Raw genomic sequence first — 16,596 nt, forward strand, 5'->3', positions numbered from 1 at the left:
GAACAAAGTGAAAATGATAAATAGAAAAAAGATGCTAGAAAAGATATAGATAAAAGCAAAGAGAAAAGAGTATGAAACGATAGGAAAGAGCGGGAAACAAAAGGATATAAATCGGGAAAAAACAAAAAAGACCTGCTGTAATATGCTATATATGTATTGACCGAAGTTTTATATTGCCCGTAAGTTTCCAATGTAATTGTCCCTCCTCATCATATATTCATTTTTCGACAGCACTTTCTTTTCGATCTCACGATGGAATTATAAACAAACAGAATTATTTTTTAAGATTTATTCAAGAACTTTAAAATATGGAAAACATAGTACTTGGCTGTTTCAAACTTTAATATGTGGTCTTCATCTGTTTGTATTTTCACACGTACTTGTTGAGTCGTCTTCTTAAAAATATCCTTATATTTTACATATCTTTTCTAATCGTCTGATGGAACTGTCCATCGTCCAACTTGGACAAGCTGCTGGCTTTGGTAAGCTGCAACCTGTTAGTAAAAATCTATTTAAATAAGTAACACTATGGCAGGCGTCAATAAATTCGCTTAATACATAATTATTGAAGAGATGAAATCCACAACACCCGTGTATTTTCAAATTTTTAATAAATACGTCATGGCAGTGTACACATACAATATAAGATAAGTATATTTAAACAACTTATATTGCAAAACCCGAACGCAATAGGTCAGTGTTATAATGACGTATATAAAAATAAGCACATGAAGTACAAATGTGTCAGTTGAAATGAATGTAAAACGGCAGTAAGTACATATTTTGGGGGTCAAACAATTGAAATACTGATAATGCTTTAATAATGATCAGTTATACATGACAGTATTGTGGAAATCGAATATCCTATCATCAGTTCAAGTGGTATGATGAATATATTACAGGTCGTAAAATTACTGAACGGGGAAAATCTATCAATTAGAAAAAAATATAGGTATATTTAGAACTTCTGTATAAATCCCAGAAATTGATATAGTGATTCTCTACTAAGCTAAAGAAGTCCAGACGTCACATCCATCGAAATATTGCGAGAAAAATATTGGAAACATACGTAATATTTCTTTTAATTATTAACCTAATTATACGTTTAATCCTTGTAGAAACTTTAGTGGTGGTAACGATCGAGCCGGTCAGATGATTCAGAACAAAAAAGACCACCTTTGACGCTGTTGTCTTATATCCAACGCCTCGTCCAACATATACTAAAAATGGCAAACAAAAGTGTATAAAAGCCAAACAATCTCGAATTAGCTGGCTTCTAGAAACATTTCTACACGTATAATTAAAATATGTATCATTAATTATTTATACTCATATTTTAGACCGCCTAATCAAGAGAAATAAAATAAGCCTGTGAAAGATGCGAGCTTCTATCTATGTGACAGGAGGTTTACAAATTCGTCCGCTTGAATTATATGAATAAGGTGTTTATCTCTTCTCACGTATAGCTTTGGCATGGTATTCATCGGTTGGAGAGCCTTGATATGAGGTAAAGATGACTCACTTCCAGGCATTAAAGTCGTGAGACCGGCTTAACATTTATTTCTGCACTGCTGGTCAGCCGTTCGAAGTCTCATTAAACGGATACAAATTACATCACGTAGTTTAATGATGGCAATTATTTACTCTTCAAGTTATTTTTACTGAATAAATTAAATATATGTTTATAAACTAAGATAATACCGGTATTGAAACTTAAATCATCCATGAGAAAAATAATCCAATACTTAAATAATACATATTGTTATATTTTCACAGGCTAAATATTTTAAACAGCCAAAATGGAAAAACTGTATCTGGGCTTTATTATATTTTGGTGCTTGTAACCCAGTGACTATTTCATGTAAAAGTGCATGTCCTGCATAGCATTTAATTATACCCTTCTATCTGACGGTTGATTTGATGACAATATAATGAAATATATGTAAAAACATTGTTAATAGTGTTGGAGTTAAATTTTCCAGTGTAGTATTTAAAAGTATTAATAATACAATTATTTTTTTTATTAAACTCATGTATTAATATGTTTCATATGAGAATTTGTAATACACGTTATTTCAAATCTTCGAACTTCTCCAAATACGTATTTTCAATTCGACAGTAGGATTTAGGAAGTCAATTACTGCACTTAAGTAAGATCGCGGATTTCATCGGCCGAAACCTTATAAGAGTGACATTGAATATGTCAAAAGTTTTCTGAATGATCCCAACAATCCGTGCACACACAGAACACAGGCACAGACACAGACCCAGACACACACAGACACACACACACAAATTACTTGTAGTTTCATTAACTACTTTGCAAGCAAAATCCGATTTAGCATGCTGCTAATTCCTACCCTCTGATGAAAAGTTAAGTATTTCTTCCGAAACGCCACGGATTAACGACAATCCTCTTATTTATTGTTTCCCTTTGGAAAATTAAATATGTTTTTAACATTTCCTAAAGTGTTTTAAACATGTTTTATTAATTCTTCCCCCCCCCTCTCTCTCTCTCTCTCTCTATATATATATATATATATACATATGCATATATATATATATATATATATATATATATATATATATATATATATACTAGCTGTACCCGGCCACGCGTTGCTGTGGCTCAGTTTGTTAAAATGGAACACATGTGAAAGTAGAGAAACGTTTGATTCTTTTTTTCAAGAGAATGTACAAATTATTTATTTTTTTAACAGATGTTAAGAAAATAAACAGAAAAATACTTCCATCATTAATTATGCAAAAAAATAATTAAAATGTTGATTTAGTGTTTCAATATGCTTATAAATTACGATAAAACTTGCTGAGTATGCACTGTTTTACGGTTGTTGTAAAAATGGAACGGAAACTTTAATTTCGCTTCATTTTAATCTTTCTTAATTTTTTTAATTGCGCCCCCCAAAGGAATATAATCAAAAGAGTAACATTCAAAAATTGTACTTTATGTATATAAAACACAAAATATTTATTAAAAAAATTTTTTTTAACAAAGTTAATAATGAAAGGGAAATAATTCCATTTTTAAACGAAAAAGTCAGTTTACTTAACTTACTGTATTATTGCTATTTTTTAAGCAAGAAAAAAAAAAGGTAAATATCCAGATACGCAACTACAGAACACTGACCACTCTAATTTGTTTTTTATAGGTAATTGAGGTCGCTGACAACGAATCTGATAGTCAAACTTGGGGCAAATTTACCGTTTGCATAGTATTTACCCCTGAACCCAAGAACTTCTTTCCACCATTTTGCAGCTTCCGTTTATGCTACGCGCATGCACGCTGTAGCATAAACGACGGCTTCACAAAGCAAACTACGTTGGGGGGAGGGGATTTTTTTTCCAGGACATAGAATTTTCTAATTTTCAAAAATACATTATAGCGGTTTTTGGGTGGAAAATTTAAAATTAGCTGAAAAAGAAATAAAATAAGAAAAGGAAAGCACACCAAGTTGGAGTAGGGGGGGTTAATTTATCTGTTTTTTTTCTTACCTGGAACATCGAATTTTACAAATTTTCCGTAAGTAACGCACCGACATTTACGAATTAGAACACCATTTAACATTTTCCGAAGATTTTACTTTGTACATGCGCCCCAACATCACATTCCCCCCCAAACAAATTAGAGTGGTCGGTGGGGGTTGTATTATTGTACACATAGATTCGAAAAAGTTGTCAAAAAACAAATACATAACAAATAAATGTTATCAAAGGCAAGATAAGTTACTTTTCTACCAAACTGGATATATTTTTCGCGTTTTTATTCAATGTAACATATTGGGTTTGTATTACTGTACACATAGATTCGAAAACGTTGTCAAAAACAAATATATAACAAATAAATGTTATCAAAAGCAAGATAAGTTACTTTTCTACCAAACTGGATATATTTTTCGTGTTTTTATTCAATGTAACATGTTTATTCAGCTCGAAAAAACATACAGTGTTTACCGATGTATTGGAAAATTCAAGATGGCGTCTGATTCTCTCTTTAACACGGTAAGTTTGGGATAAGGTGTTATAAATAAAAACCCAGATAAAATACTGTTAAAAACTCGCTCAATATATCTTACCGTGACATAGGTTGACATATATTCGGCGGGTGTTTAATAGTATTTTGTATATTTTTTATTTATAACACCTTTTTTCCAAACGTACTGTGTTGAAGAGGGTGTGAGACGCCATCTTGAATTTTCGAATACATCGGTAAACACTGTATGTTTTTCGAGCTTAATAAATATGTTACATTGAATAAAAACACGAAAAATATATCCAGTTTGGCAGAAAAGTAACTTATCTTGCCTTTGATAACATTTATTTGTTATATATTTGTTTTTGTTTTTTGACAGCTTTTTCGAATCTATCTGTACAGTAATACACACCCGTATTTTGTATAGTTTTTATTATTTATAACACATTTTTCCAAACTTACGGTGTTAAAGAGGGCGTGAGACGCCATCTTGAATTTTCAAATACATCGGTAAACACTGTATGTTTTTCGAGCTGAATAAATATATTACATTGAATAAAAACACGAAAAATATATCCAGTTTGGCAGAAAAGTAACTTATCTTGCCTTTGATAACATGTATTTGTTATATATTTGCCCCCCCCCAAAAAAAACAAATTAGAGTGGTCGGTGTTCTGTAGTTGCGTGTCTGGATATTTACCAAAAACAAATATTTAGGTTTGGCTATAAATTCCTAAACTCATTTCACCCTAAATAATTTAGGTGACTGAAATATGAATCTAATTGAATCTTTAATTTCCTGAATAGTATCCAGTAATTCATTTTTCTTCGAGTTATATCGAATACATTAATACGGACTTTAGGGTTTTTTTCGTAATGTTACTGTAAAAATTATTTTTTATTGTTACAAATTACGATGCTTTAAAAAAAGCAAAAATAAATTCTTGCGTTTTTTATTTACTACTGAAAACCATAACTTTAGTAAAGGTATTTTTTGTTTAAACAAAATAAAACATTTTCACTAAGAGTTAAGTAAAAATAATGAGTTCATTATATTCTGCGATCATCATTTGAAAAATACTGCAATTTTCATTAAAATTAGTTAATTTCCTGATTTTTGGTGAATTTTTAAGTAAAGGGAGGAGTCAAAATGTGTATACACTTTGAGCGTCGGCATTCATTTTGCGACCACGTGTGATTAATTTAAATATCCAGTTTGCCAGAAAAGTAACTTATCTTGCCTTTGATAACATTTATTTGTTATATATTTGTTTTTTGACAACTTTTTCGAATCTATGTGTACAGTAAAACAAACCCAAACTTCGGAGGTTGGAATCTCTCCCCACCTAAAATGTACTTGGAAAAATCGATTTTATAGTGAGATTTAAGAATGGTTAGTCGAAAAAAAGGTGAAAAACAAAACAAATAATCAATAAATAATTGTTACCAAAGGCAATAAATGCTACTTTTTTTACTTATATTGAATATTTTAAAGCGCTTTTCTTTATTTTTTAATAATCTAATGCGGGTGTGTAGGTGCCAAATACCTCCAGATTTTCTAGAATTTCCCACTAAATTGTAACCGAAATCTCCAGATATAGCAGGAAAACTGCTAAATTGTAACACTGGTCACGTGACAGGAAGCGGTAATAAATAATTGTCCCTAAATAAAAAAAGGCCTCTCGGTACAAAGAAATCCACCTATTTATCATAGAAAAATTAAATATAATATTATAATTGAAAAGAAATATATAAAAACACACATGGATATAGTAAACATATTATACCAAAACGTGGAAGCCATCCGTCCAGTGGTTTTTTAGACAATTAATTCCGAACGAACCAACATTTACATTTATATATATATATATATATATATATATATATATATATATATATATATATATATATATATATATATATATATATACTTTAGGCGTAAACAGGTATATATAGTCGCTACAAAATACCATCTGTTTCAGTCAATCAGACTTCCTCAGGCCATCCGGAACCTCTCAACGTGACAAAGAAAAATGGAAAAAAGTAATATATATATATATATATATATATATATATATATATATTCCTTTTTTATTTAATAAGCCTGTATATCAGCGATTCCACTATGAATATGTACTGATAGTAAGTTACAAAAGTTACGAACTAAGTAGAATAAGAGGGCAATAGGGAAGACAAAAAGAAGTATAAGAAACGTCAGATACAAAGATTAAAAGGTCCCCTGATCAAATTAAAAATAATATTTTCATAGTAAACGAACATGTATAATTACAAATACAGGATATAACTAGTGATCTTATTATTGCAAAGACACATGCTATAGATAGGAAATCAATCAGTAGGAAGAGAGTAATAAAAGCATGCGGTTTATTGGAAAGAACATACTGGAAGAGGAGTCTGTATTACAATAAGATATCAAAGCAGTGAATTGATGGAGGCCATTCGATTAACGACTTGAACGCGTTCGAGCAAAGTGAACATGGGATAAATCAAACAATTCTAAGGAATGTTAATAAGCGTGATTATAGAAGTCTAATTAGTAGTAAGGCCACATTTGCGAAAGTGAGGTAGCGGAGAAGAATGTGTAGGATCAATCAAATTATAGATACTATTCTATAACTTGTCATTGATCCTCAAATGGAAGAGATATATGCCCCATCTTAACATAACAACAGTACTTTATCATTTGATGACTCATCAGGAAGAGGAGCTATTAATGGAGCCGCCCCCCCAGAAAAAAATAAAAAGAATAAAGGAAAATACCTCGATTAAAAAAAACACGAGCTGAGTCTAACGAAAATTAAATGAAAAACAAACGAGTAAATTCAGACCCATTCCTAGATTTGCTGCATCTTTCAATTGATGTGATAGAAATAAATGAGAAAAAAACACAAAAAATTGTATAATGATCATAAAAAATACCAGGATATTATAAAAGGTAAGCAAAGGGAACATCTTCATAAAAAAAATCAGAACTATGTTTCAAATACTGATTAAATAACAGTTACAATAGTAAATTGAAGAATCACAAAAAATTAAAAAAAAAACAGATTAGATTATGACGTTACGTTTAACAACTTCGGATGAGGTATGCTGATGTTAATTCCAAAAAGAAGTTTGTCACAATCCTAATTAATAACAACATTTGTGGATATAGCAAAGATAGGATCGCATGAACATTACAGAAGAACCTGTGAAACCCATCCTAATAGACCTATTACGAGGAAAACGTCCTTCTATAGAATATAGCTAAGCTGGAATAGACCATAATTCAGAAATAGACTCGAGGAAAATGCACTACACCCCAAAAGATGATGCTAACCGATTCCATGTAAAAAAGAAAAATTGAAGAAGAGGCCTGGTGTGACTAAAAGGCTCTGTAAATGACACAAACAAAGTATACATATACATAATACAGAACACCGTAAGAATAATCACTGCAGTCAGACATACTAAAAAACAGAACAAAAACAAAACATAGAAAAATAGATACAAAACATGAGACGAAAAAAGAAAACGGGAGGAGAAACAACGATTTATAATAGTGACAAACGATAAGAATAACGAAAACACTTAATCATGGCAACAAAAACAAACCTAAACAGATAAACTGGATCTGTAATAACAACCGCATAAGATAATGTAATTAAAACCAACCCGGTAAAAAAAATGCATCGAAAAGACACAAGGAAATAATAAATGCAGATTCTTTGGAGAAAGTCACGAACAAATAAGCCACAATAAGCGAATCCAGCAAACTAGCCCCAAAATAATATGAAAATAGACACGATCAATTGAAGAAGGCAGTTCACTGGTAATTATGTAGAAAACTACATGGCCAATACCCAGGCAAATAGTACAACCACAAGCCAGCAACAATACTTTAAAATGAATGAGTCAAAATCCCATGGAGCATTGGCACACAAACAGAAACGCCCTGCTAAGCAAAAATACCGGATGTCATAATAGTTAATAAGACGGAAAAATGCTGCCAAGTTGCAGATTTTGTTATTTCAACAGATCACATAGCAAATACAATGAAATGGCAACGTAACCAAAAGGGAACCAAATGATAGCACAAATAATATTAAGAGGAGTAAAAAGAAAAAAGAAAACTTAAAAAAAAGAATACGACTGATTGGAATCATTGCGATTACTGAGAAGATACAATAATAAAAACGGCTTAAATAGTAAGGAACACCTTTGATTGCAGAGATCAATACACATGAGCTACATGTGCAAGCCCGATATTTAGAAACTGCTACAGATGTAAAAACACAAACAAAGAAAGACCACATGCAAGCAAAAAAACTAAAGTTATAATTGATAACTTATTCAACAGCCACCCACCCATTCACATAAAAACTAACAAGACAGATGGAAAGGAATTGCATCACTAGGCAACACACCAAAGACATGAAGAATGGCAAGTAAGAATGGAAAGACCGCAGAGAGAAAGAACAAGTCAAACCTCCGTTGGATGAGTGCGAAGAGAACTGGCATCTTGGGGAGATTTATTGCCATCCCAATTCCAGTGAAGACGAACTGTCACTGCCAAAAAGAAATCATAATAAACGGCAGTTGCTATAAGGCAAATTCATGTGCGAATGTTATCCAAAGAGTTGGAGTGTACTGGAAACCTGGGGAGATTCGTGATCACTCAGACTCATGTTGTTTATAAAAAAGATGATGACCTGTGTTACGCATACTAGCGAATAATAATAATAATAATAATAATAATAATAATAATAATAATAATAACAACAGCAACAACATCATAAGATGGCACCACGCCAATTAAGCGAGGATAATCAAGGAAAATGGAAAGACCGAAGAGAGAAAGCACTAGCCAGGCCTCCATGGAATGAATTTAAATAGGACTGGGACTTTGGGGAACCTTATTGCAACCCAAATTCCAAGGAAGACCAAAGGTCGCTACCAACGAGGAATCAATGGAAAGCACCTGTTGGGATAACGCGAATTCTATGTTGGGATAACGCTAATTCGAAAAAATCCGAAAGATAAAATATTAATAAAAACTTTTCTAAAATCTAAATTGCATAAATATAAATATAGATGTATATATTTATAGAACAACAAGCTTATTCCGATTAAATAACTCAATGTAAGTGGTAGAAAAAATCAAGATATTGTAGAATTTAATGTAGAATATTTTTTCAAAACAAGGAATTCGAATAAAGTTGTAAGATACCTTATCCCATGCAGTTTGAATAAAAGGCTCTCCTCCCAGAGAAAAAAATCAGGAAAAGATAAGAATTGATAAGCATCAATTTTTGCTGGCTTGCTCATTTTTTTTTAAAACAGCTGAGAGAGAAAATTTAAAGAAAAGTAAGTTATAGATAAAATAAAATGGGGATACTCAGAAAAATCGTGAAAATTTCCGTTACATCCCCAGAGGCTAAAGAAATATCAAAAGTGCCCCCAAATGGCCAATAATTTTTACCCAATAACTTTTGATCCATCAATTAGATTTTTCTGAAACTTGGCCAAAATATGGAGCCCATTGTTTCTCATATAAATGCGGTATAGGTGGCTCTGGCAAAATTCTTGTTCGCGTCCCATGCAACTTAGAGTGATAAACACCTCCTTTTTCGTGGCTTTTGTCATATTTCTCAACAAAAACTTGATGTCTGACTATATAGTCGTTTTTCACGGTGTTCAACTCAAATATACATGTGGTAAGGCTTGAAATTGCACCGTTTTCTATTTGCACTAGGATTCGGCGTATTCAGGGGCTAAAACGAGGGCAGAACTGCTCCCAACATGGCCTAAAATGACACTTTTTGCCCAATAGCGTTTGATCCATCCATTAAATTTTCCTGAAACTTGGCCAAGATGTAAAGTCCATTGTTCTTAATATTAATTCAGTATGAATAACCCTAGCAAAATTCCGGTTCGCATGCCCCTTGGACTTTTAGGGCTAAAACATGCCTGTTTGAAGCTCTTTTTAATATTACTCAAAAGCGTGATATTTATGTCTATATAGTTGTTTTCTATGGTGTCTTAAGGCATAAAACTGTAACATTTGCCCATTTTCACATTCGGCGTTTACGGTAGTTCAAAAGTGGTCACAAATGCCCCAAAATTGCAAAAGAATGACACCTTTTACCTCATAACTTTTGCCCCATACATTAGGTTGTTCTGAACCTTGCGAAAATGTGAAGGCAATTGTTTTTCATAGAGATGCAGCGTCGCTGACCTTAAAAAAATTCTGCTTCGCATCCCTCGGAAATGTTAAGGCTAAAAAACAAGCCTATTTCTGTCTCTCCTTTACATATTTTTCAAAATCATTATATGTATGTCAATATAATGGTTTTCATACCGAAATTACGGAATAAAGGATGCAAATGGAATGTATGCATAACTGTGCCGGGTATTTCCTGATCATTCTCCCTCTCTCTTTATCATTTTCTATCTATCTATATACTAGCAGTTCAACCCGGCTTTGCTCGGGCCACCCGTACTGTTCATAACTTTATGTGCATATGCATGTCTTAAATAATGTGTATATGTACAGTAATGGCTTCCTATATAATGCTTAGACCAAAAGTTGACTGAGTACTTTGGTGGAGAAACTGAAGGAAATTGAACATATACACTTGCCTTACCACTGACCCAACGTTGGCTCTAAACACTTCATCATTTTTCACTATTTTTTGTGACGCCATCTCAAATGCAGCATCAGAGGGGGACCACACACGCCCGGCTTGTTATTATTTTATTATTGGTTCGCATGGAGCTTTCACACAATCAACAACCGATGGAGACCTGTGGTGTTCTCTGGAAGCTGAGTGACAACAAGCCTCCCCGGACGTCTAGCTCTCTACACCTCCTTCGATAGCATTTGAAAATAAATTTGCGTCCTCACAACAGCCACATACCATTGATTATTATTATTACTATTATTGTTATTATTATTATTATTATTAGTAGTAGTAGTAGTAGTAGTACTATTACTTTTATTAATATTATTATCATTGTTATTATTATTATTGCTGTCATCATCATCATCATCATCATCATCATCATCATCAAGAGTCTCCCTCTGAGCGGTCCGCTCGTAAATACAGTTTTAATAATATTCTTATTCATGTAAAATTTGTAATTATCATAATGCTAATGTTCTATTAATTATTATATTAAAACAAACATACAGTAGTGATTAAACAAGTTTAAAAAATGCATTGCTGCCATCAACTATAATCGAAGGCAAAACAGTCAGCACTCCAGCGTTAGTCGTTATTGTTTGAGCTATCATCACATGAATAAAAACCATTATAATTTTAAATTTAACGTAGAAATATACATTTGCATATGCAACCAAGAGCATGTTTGGTCGACTTTTGACTGCTAAGTTTCACTTTGAACCGTTAGCAGATACTTTTAACGTATAAAGGACAATTCGTTTCGCATGAAAAAATCATTTATATATCGTTTCACTCTGAGAGAGGAGTTTGGTAGTGACCATTTCTCAGACAAAGAGACAATGCTGTATATATAAACCCGTTGGGTCGTTTTATTACAGATCAATCGTTTTTTTTTTATTTTGCAATTGTTATGAAACGCAGAAAAGTGAAATTAGTACTCTGAAAGAGCATAACTTGGTGCCTTATTTCCTTAGTTTTTTGTGGAATTTGAACAAATATTTTTATAATTATGTTACTTTTTCTATAGCGAACATTTACAGTAATGCACATACAATACTGTGTCGCTGTATCACAGCTCATCTGTGTGACTAGAGTAACAACTACCTCAAGCCATGTATGAAAATTCACCGCCTCAGCGACACTCAGCTGTCTTATTCGGCTGGTGCTAAGATGGGCATCAAGCATTATCCAAATATATATAGAAAAAATAGATAGATAAGTAGATAAGTAAATAGAATAATAGAAAGATAGTTAAGTAACTGTGCACGCTTTTGTATATGTGTATATCTGTGCGGTTAAAGATTTGCGTCTTTAGTTAAAGCAGCGAGCAAAGGATTCATTTTTAAACAAAAGACTTTCTCATAAAAGGGTTATGTTATTAAAACCTGGTCGATTAAACTCATATGGATTATTTTTACACTTTTTTCCCCTCCGTTGTGAAAGTCGTCTCCAATATTGAACTACGTCCTCTTTTGTGAGCCTTGGGAATTTTATCGGATTCCGATGTTATTTTATTGTTTTTTCGACTAAAATATATTGCGAATTGACGGTTTAAATTTTTCTGAAACTTTTGTCGTATATCGGTAAAAATATAGCTCCGAGTGTCTAATGGGATTTATTAAATAAAACTGTCTTCGCCATGGCAATAAACGAATTATATTGATAAGTTAATCTTGCCAAAAAAGAAAAAAAAAAGGCATCAACTATTTCTGTAAAAAATATATTTTAGAAGCTTTCCGTAGTTCGACTTGTAAGGTTACGTGTTATTGCTTTGTTTTCAAATAATTACGCGGGATTAAATGAGACACGTTCAAAAAGTAATTCTTCATATCTAATATCCCCATGAATGAATTAAATGAGATGGCAAATTGCATTGTTATACTGACTAAAGTTATGCATTCATGACCTAAAGTTGCATCTATTTGTTGCAGATATTGGCGGTGTCAGAACCGATACTTAACTAGTCCCTAACCCCAACCTCTAAAAGACGTCTGATCTAAGAGAAGACCAAGATGTTTACTCGTTTGCTTATTAGCAGTCCAATAAGGGTTTTATATATAAGTAAACGTTTTATGCATGACACACATGGTACCTTGTCTTGCCGAATTCAAGGTATTTGGGCAAATGTATCTCCTTAGTTATTCAAATGAATTTGTTACTACTCAGGTAATAAGAAAACATCCAAGATATCCATACTCTACTCCTTAAAATTGTATTATTCTTAACCTCAATTACGTTTTTCTCATCTCCGACGTTGATCCTCTTCCATATAGAAAATAGACTGCTAGCTTTCAGTTCTTGCGAAAAAACAAACAAACAAACAAACAAAAACGAACATTATAAGAATACGTATAAAATAAAAAATGAACGATCTTGTGTTGTATGGTCTTCTATCCCTACTCCCGAAATATCTTAAACACATCTTTGTAGATAGATACACTCATAAAGACTTAAAATTCCCAACCAATTTTGGATTATATTAAGTTTAACAGTACCTATTGTAAATGCATTATGGTGGTCATTAACATGATTTTTGTTAGGGTAGATATTTTCATCACTAGACTAGACTAGAGCATATAACGATACCTATTGTTTCTAAATCTATTTTTTTATTTCATCGTTAAGTGAAGTATTTCTTCTCAGATTCATAGCGATATCAGACATTTTACTCTCAATGTCATTATTGCATAAGTATAAGAAAAGATGACGATGAAATTTACAAATATGTATTATGAAATATCGATTTATTAAAAGTAATTAATACGATAAATATGCAGATTAAGAAAAAGTATGAATGTTTGAATGCGTTGCTAATGGATTATATATACGACATTACAAAATATCATGTGCCATTAAATTAAATAAGCACACTCTATTTAAAAATTAAATAAATTTTAGTAAAGTTTCATTTAGAAATTAGAATAAGAATAAAATCCATATAAATAAACAACTTACATCGATCAACAAGCTCCTCTCTGCTAGTTTTTAGGCAACGTATACGTGCGATAGCAGACCAACCTAGCTGAATTTTTGTAGTCCATTCTAATAGTATAAACTAGTGGGACCTGTAGAAACTCTTTCATATGTAAGATATTGATATTGGTATTCTGTAGATATTCAGCGTAAATGGAGACGTTGTGATATTATTGTAGCTATTTTGTTCAATGTGCAAAACCTAGCAGGGACAACCGGTGTAGCCATGTCGTAAAATACGCTTTAATATAATGTTTACATTCTTGCAGATTTTGTATATATTATTAGAGAGGTAATGTTCTATCGATTTTTATACATTATAAAGTTGCGATGTAATATATATATATATATATATATATATATATATATATATATATGTGTGTGTGTGTGTGTGTGTGTATATATATATATATATATATATATACACTGAATATTCCGCGCTAGTCGAATGGAAAATAGTAAGACAAGCAAACACATATAGAGACATAGACGATCCATGTAGATTATGCCTTCACGAAAAATGTTATATTCGATACTGTAAAGGACCTCAATATATATTAAATTGTAGGATAGAAATAGCGAATAACTGTGTTCACAGGATAAAATTTACTCTTGGATATATATACAAAATAATTTTAAAACAAACAGTAACAAGAGAAAATAAACAAATAAAATAAATAAACAAACATACATATCACACACGCACAATCCCCCATATATATATATATATATATATATATATATATATATATATATATATATATATATATATAAGCTAACATAAAAAAAACTTAACCTAGACTTAAAGCAGGTCAAGACACAAGATATCTACGCTAAATACCAAACACAAAGGAACAGGTCAACCGCAGGTCAAATGGACCTTTGTCCTGTAAGTTCGTGCTCATTGGCTAATTAATAAAGATGCGGTGGATACTAGAGAGTTGATTGGCTAAATAAAATCTCAATAGACGGTTCGTATATAAATACGCGAGACAATCACAAAATTTCGCATAAACCTGAAAAATCCTAGAGTGGATGAAACGCGGAATATTCAGTGTAGCTTAATCGCCATATATATTTTATAACTTACCAACTAGCTCTACCTACATATTGAGCACTGTTGAAGGAAATACTTAAAGTTTATGCATAAATTTATACTTTCTTGTATTAATTTGTGTTAGTATATGAAGTTTGTATGCATACATATATATACATGTATTAAAATTTTAAAAAAGTAGTTTACGTTAATTAATGTTCAATGGATATACCCTATTATAACTATTATATTGTTTTCACAGCCATTCTTACTATTAGCTTATTTGAGCCAACACAACTATCGTATAATCTATTTTTCATAACATGTTATATTTAAGCCGAAATGTTATTAGATCTTAGTTTATCCTATACTGCTTACTTATTACATTTAATAAAAGTAGTTATAAATTACTATTATAGAATTTAATATTATTTATATTATATCTCATCGTAATATGTTGAATTTAGTCAATACAACACAACATCAAAAATTCATACCCTTTCCATTTATTTTACGTTTTAATTATTATACAAAATATTGTTATACGTAATTTAGATTTATTTACCTAAATATTATTAGATTTTTTTAAATATTTTTATTTTCAATTTTATTTATTTATATATTAATCTCTAAAAATAAAACTAAAATGTTCATGTTTTGTACGTTAATTTAATTTAAATTCATATATGCTTTGAATCAGGTTGAAGTAAAGCTAATATATATATAGATCTATGTAAACAGTTTTAAATTACTTTCTGGCGTTTGTTGATTATGTTTACTTTGGATAATATTATACGATACGATTCATAATTGCAAAAGTGACACCGGCTAATCTTGTTTGGTGAATATGTACTAGCACTTCCCAATATAAACCATTTCAATTAGTATTCAATTTGGTTTTTTCTTAATTCCCTAATCCAATTTGCGAATGCTGTTGTTTTCTTCTTATTGGTAGCATGTGGTATTTTGAAGGATGCTGTCTATCTTTAAAGTTACGTTCTGTAACCCAATATATATTCAAGTGCTGTTGTTATTTATTACTTTAGATTTGTATACTATATTGGAAGTGAAATATTTACCTTCATACATACATCGTTCAATATTCCTGTAATTGCAAAATGAATTTCCCTCAATGTTTTCAGTATCTAATAATCCTTCCTCATTCTTCCCATGTCTTTTTTTGTACTGTTAGAACTTATAATAGTTTTCACTAAGTTAGTCGAAAAAGATAAGTTAACATTATTCCAGTTTATAATTTTACTTTGATTAGTTTCATTAGGAATTTTTTTTTCAATAATTTGAAATAATTCTTTCGCAAAGTATTTTTATGTGTGCACTGTAAGACGTTTTTTCTGGCATAGACATCACCATTATCAAGGCCAAGAGGCCACTCGATGATAAGGGTTAAAGAGTGTACAGTAGAAATTGGACGATATAATAATCGTTAGTAATGGATATTTGGTAAATTTGTTAACTTATATTGAACGGCTCATGAAAAACTTATTTACGTTAGACTTGAAGACAACCATATTTTAGTCAGCTGGAAAGCTGAAAAAAAGAAGACAATTCCATAGGCGTACAATTCTAAGAAAGAAGTTTTTCTCATAGAATCTACGCTTAGGTTTAGGCACAGATAAGGATTGGGGGGAAACTAGTGATAGTATTCTCTGCTAGACGGGTGTTTCTTGTAAAGTTTGGCGAGGGGGACCATAGAATAGAGCTCAGCCGAGCACCTGCCATGACAAACACGATAAAGCAGAGACAAACTCGCAACATCTCTTCTGTGAGAAAGAGGTTGCAGCGAAGAGAAAAAGACATCCCCCACAAGGCTACGAAGTCTATTTTGAACTCTATCAAGGCAGGATATGTCCTTTCTAGCAGCTCCTGCCCAGATGTGGCAACAGTACTCC

The sequence above is a fragment of the Euprymna scolopes genome, chromosome 5 (assembly GCF_053919585.1).
Source record: "Euprymna scolopes isolate OS-2025 chromosome 5, ASM5391958v1, whole genome shotgun sequence".
In the NCBI taxonomy this organism is placed as follows: Eukaryota; Metazoa; Mollusca; class Cephalopoda; order Sepiida; family Sepiolidae; genus Euprymna; species Euprymna scolopes.